This window comes from Vicia villosa, unplaced genomic scaffold (assembly GCF_029867415.1).
Source record: "Vicia villosa cultivar HV-30 ecotype Madison, WI unplaced genomic scaffold, Vvil1.0 ctg.000101F_1_1_3, whole genome shotgun sequence".
Taxonomy (NCBI): domain Eukaryota; kingdom Viridiplantae; phylum Streptophyta; class Magnoliopsida; order Fabales; family Fabaceae; genus Vicia; species Vicia villosa.
Window position 1 is genome coordinate 293,159 of NW_026705013.1, and position 6,000 is coordinate 299,158.

A 6,000-nucleotide genomic window follows, 5' to 3' on the forward strand; every position below is an offset into this window, starting at 1 on the left:
ATTCACATATAAGACAAGGACACCTAACCCCCCTTCGCTTCGACAACATTCCTGAACAAATGTCCACTTGATAAACCCATCAACCCCTTCTATGAAATTTGGTTTAAGAGCACGTCTTCCTGGTTCTAATCTATCGTACATACAACTACGATAGTACAGATAATATTCCATACTGCATATTTGTACAATCATACAATTTCATATGAGTAAATTTTTAACTATTCAATATATGCTCAACTGATACATTTTATACTATTACATTATATACTACAAATATTAAAAAATTCTTTTAAATACAAATACTACAAATAATACATATAATAACATTATGTGTTTGTTTAAACTACATATTTAATAAAATATTTTTAATACGTAACTATTACTTTCTATTTTTTTAAGTTTTATTCTTATATAATAAAAATATATATTAATACAAAATTTAACAATCTACGTTATTAGTCTACATTATATGCTTCAAATAATAAAATATTTTTAAATACAAATATTACAATTAATACATATAATAATATTATGTGTTTGTTTTAAATTTATTTAATAGAATATTTTTATTACATCACTATTATTCTTTTATTAAAAAACAATTAATAAAAATCTAACGTATAATACTATGATATTCTATTTTTCTACCAAAATTTTCTTTTTTACCTTTTAAACAAAATAACATACTAAATTATAAATATTACATTTTCTTTTATATCAATATATAATTAATAAATTTTGTTTAACATTAAATTTTTTTCTTACCACTTAAACATATTAAATATTTTATTTTCTAAATAACAAATAAATATTATGTTTTAAAAATAATAATATAATAAAAATTTCGTTTTACCTAATAAAAAATTTAAATATTCAGTCTTAAAATAATATTCTGTTTTAAAAAAATTAATATAATATAAATTATATTACATATTGTATAATTTCTGTTTTACCTAAAAATAAATTTTACAAAACAAAAAACATAATATATAATCTGTTTTAAAAATATAATCTATTTTAAATATTATATTTTAAAAATATTATCTATTTTAAATATAATATATAATATAAATTATATTAACTAATATTAACTATTATTATTTAGTTTTACCTAATAATAAATTTTATAAAATAAAAAACATAATATTTCAAAACCAACTAATATTTGTCAATCCAAATTACAAGTAACAATCCAAATAGTATATCAAAAAATCAAGTAACAATCCAAATAATATATCAAAAATAAAATTGCAAAAATACCTATTCTTCAATCTCTTCAATCTTCTTTGTCCAATCTTTCTTTAAATATCTTCAATCCTCTTAAAGAAAAAAAAATTAATAGAGATTAAATACCTAAGAATATTGCAATTGAAGAAAAAAATTAACAGAAATTAAATACCTAAGAGTAACATACCTTTATAAAAATTGCAATTGAAGAAAAAAAAGCAAAGAATTAATGGAAGAAGAGTAGTAGAGGAAAATGTGAGGGGAGGAAGGAGAGAAAACGTGTGAGAGTTTAAGACAGAAAAATTTTCTGATATTTGAGAAATTTGGGAACGATGAGGGTTGTTTATAAGATTCACAGCGACGTGGAATTCACGCCATAACTTACCCACGTGGAAACCACGTCACAACAGTCAAACGGTCATATGCAATTACTGCTACCTCTGCCATTCGCTGCACACAGTCAAGTCAAATGCCCTATTAAAGTGTTGCGACGTAGTGTAAACGTCACAACTTGAAATTTGTAAATTTAACTTTCCCTCTTAAAGTACTTTGCAGATTTCAGGGCGCGAGGTTTTAATTTCATTTATTGGGACGTAGCGACGTGGCTTAAATGACACCAATCAGCGAAGTGTATATCACGTCGCAACTTCTCAACTTCTCAACGGTCAAAACTTTACCACGTGGTTAGCATTTCGCTAGTTGCGACGTGGTTAGCATTACGCTACAGGCCAACGGATATTTTTATTAATCGCCTTTTCAGAAACAAGTCAGAACCAAGTCAAGTCGTGGTCAGCCTTTTTCTTACACAAACGTTGCGACGTGGAATTCATTACACAACATAATATTTTAAAATTTGAAAAATCCCTCCATCAGATTGTTAAAGTTTTTTAATTAATTTAATTGTAGCGACGTTTCTTCCATGACGCAACTATATATTTTTTTAAAAAAAACTCTTTCTCCAATCATCTTTACGTTATTTGCAATATTTTATTAGTAAACATGGAAGTGACGTGCCTATCACGTCGCAACTACCATTTTTCCGACACTTATTTACCACGTCACAAATTCATGTGGGTAGGGACAACATTTCTTGTAGTGACAGTATCATTAAAACCGAATCCGTATTCATTACGAACATTTAAATATCTATTTATTTTATCCGTGATTATCCATTAAATTACACGCTCTATATTTGTGACAGATGATTTTTTTGCCATCTCTAAATACACCAACAATCAAATTAATTTAAATTTATCAAATAATTTTTTGTCCTTTCGAGTTTACTTTTAAAATTATTAGTTTACTATCCCACAAAAAATTCAAGATTTATTGTGTGTAACAGTTTTTGAATGAGTTAAAGAATTCATAACGGATAAATAAAATTAATTTACTAGTGTCTCCAATCCAAGTTCAAAACCGTTTTTTATGACCCAAAATCTAGGTAAAGTAGTTATATTATAATATTATTGGTTGGATTATTGGTGTGTCCCTGTCTATGTAGCACTGACACCTCTGAAAAATGGCGTGTCCGTGTCCGTGTGGGTATTGGACATTAGTACCGATACTTGTGATTACGTTTAATTTTTCCCATTTTTTAAATTATTACTGGTGTTTCCGTGTCAGTGTCGGGGTCAAATTCAGGGTGTCCGTGTTTCATAGGTCCCTGTCAGTTTGGGTTAATAAAATTAATCAATTTGGGTAATGATTTTTTAATATTGTATTTATATTATTTCTTTATCAAATAATCATTTTTAAATTGTTTTAATATAACAAAATCACATAACTTTTCTAATCAAATATTTCAATAATAGTTTAAAAAAACTATTTAAAATAACTTCAAATTTTAATAATGTTTAAAATTTTAAATATTCAATAAAAGTAAAATGTTAAAAAAATTTAAATAAAATTTTAATGAAAAATCTATTTAACATATTTACAAAAACTATAACAAACAAATATGTTCCTTAAAATACAATTATTATTAGATATTTGTATAACAATATTTCATATAACTATCTCTATAACAATATTTCGTATGTTTATTTTACGATAAAATATAAATCAGAAATTTTACATGATACAGTTAATTAGTTATAATTGGTTATTTTCTTTTCTCATATAATTCAAATTCAAACTAAAAGAAAAAATATCTAATAAAAATTCTGAAAAATATTATTTTGTTGGAATTTTTTTTTTTTTTAAACAGAAGGTGGACTGGCCACCACAAAATATATTGAAGAAAAAAAGAGAATACAGGGAAAGAGAATAAAGGGGGGACCAAACCGAAACCCTTTAGTGAGTAATTCTATAAAAAGGAAGCCCTATAGAGATTTTGTTGGAACTAAATCATCACCGAAATTGAGTAAAAACACTAGGATACTTCTTTTAGGTTTAAATTTAGTAGTAGATTCTAATATAGCCTAACAATCTGAATCGATCAAATTAAAATTAAGAAATAAAAATAAAAATTGAGTTTCAATAAACTAATAATTAAAAGGTTTAGTCATTATTATAGAATACTTTTTTTCCAATATGTAAACTAAAACTTTATTTCTTTTCTTCAACTTGATGCATAAAAGCCTTAATTACTGTCACTGCTGCAGCTACTGCAATCAGCTTCATATTGATCATCAATGTAGCTTAACACACCACTGTCAATGCTAAGATTATCATCAGACTCAGAATCAGAATCAAAATCACTACTATCACCCGAATCAGAATCAAAAGAAAAATCACTACTATAGTCACTATTAGATTCATCATCTTCGTAGTGATACGAATAATTGTCCATAGATTCAGTATCACTGTCATGATCACTACTAGAATCATGAATGAAGTGTATACTACTGAAAACACCATCTTTCAAGCCTTGTTCATATCCTTCTGCATACCCTTTTTCATATCCATCTTCATAGCTTTTCTCTGGCTGCTTTTTGTCCTTCAAATTCTTCTTCTTCTTCTTCTCACTATTGTTATGATTTCCCTCTTTCTCGTCATTCTTTGGTTCCTCATCAGATGAATCTCCATCAAACTCGTCCTCATCAGATGAATCTCCATCATACTCGTAATGATATCCATCTTTATGCATTGGGTATGCCATTGTGTTTACACAATTATAATGCCAACTTATAATCAGAGAAGTGATAGTAAGGTTCAAACCCTAGTGGAGAAATCGTGAGTGTGGTGTAAATAGATAATAACTGGTTTTATTTTGTTACAAAACAATCTTGCGCATATCTTTTAGTTTAAAAAAAATCTAAATTTCTGTGAATATCTTTTACTTAATTAGACCTAAAAATTTTCGCATATCTTTTACTTAAATTTAGGATCATATCACTTAGCCCTCAGAAAATTTGATATTTGGCATAATAATTAGCTGCAGGTTTATATATGAGAAATTTTACATTCAAATTTATCTTATATTGTTTTTGTAAAAAATAAATATTTTTATATTTTTGAAATAAAAAATTTAATTATATTATTTTTAGATGACTTTTCAATATTTACATTAAAATAATTCTAAAATTATATAAGTATAAAGACCATCTATCACATTTATAATATTGATCATAAAAAAAAAAAAAGGATCACATATACAATATTTAAATTTCCAAATAATCTAATTGAACATCTTATTTAATATTTATTATCTAAACAGTTAATAACATTCATTAAGATACAATGTCAATTTATTTTAAATAAACAAATATTATCTAAAAAGAATAGAATATTTTATTGATTTATTGAAAAAATATAATTCAATCTTTTATTGTCATATTAATAAATTATAAGACATTAGAAGGCTTGAAAATAATTTTGCGAAGTGTGTTATTAAAAAAAAACGGTTACAAAGATATATTTTATATAATATAATATCTTTGTAACAAATTTTTGAACAACACACTTCGCAAAATTATTTTCAAGCCTTCTAATGTCTTATTCAAAGAACAAGAATTTTAAGTTATGCAAAGAAAGAAGAAAAGTTTTCAGTATACCTACTGAAATATTATTTTTAAGTCGGAAATTTACTCTTATTGAGTCTTTCAAATAAAGATCGGTGATTGATCCAATCAATATATAGGGTCAAAGGTTGGATCAGTGAGTCACTAACTAAGTTGCACAATTGTTCACTTGTTCTTTAAAAAGAAATAAAAATTACACGGTGTTTAAAATAGATCTTAAAAAGGCCTATGATCTTGTTAATTGGAATTTCTTAGAATTTTGTTTAAATCAAAATAGGGTTCCAACTAGGGGTGGGAATAGGCTGGGCCGAGCTAGGCTTTGCCAAGCCTGAGCTTGGCCTGCTAAATATTTCAAAGCCTAAGCCTGGCCTGTTGCCTATCATAGGCTTAATTTTAGGCCTAAGTCTGGCCTTTTTAAATGACTGTTTGGCCTATTAGCCTATATAAAAGCCTATTTTATTTGAACATTTGTGAATAAGAAATTTAACTAATGTTTAAATAGACTAACAAATTACAAGATCAACGAGACTAAATGCTTATTGCATTGACTTATTCAAATTTACCTATTAACATAAGTTATGTGATACTATTTGTTTGAGAGAACTTATGAAAACGACTTATGACATTGTTCATAATTTTTTTTCAATCTATTTTCACAAGTTCTTCTAGATAAATAAACTTATTTTTTGTATTTTAATTCAAAGTACAAATAAAATATAATAATAATATTAAACTTATTCATATTTATTTAAAGAGGCCGGCCTGGTAGGCTTAAAAGGCTTTTTTCATGGCCCGAGGCCTAGCCTTTTTA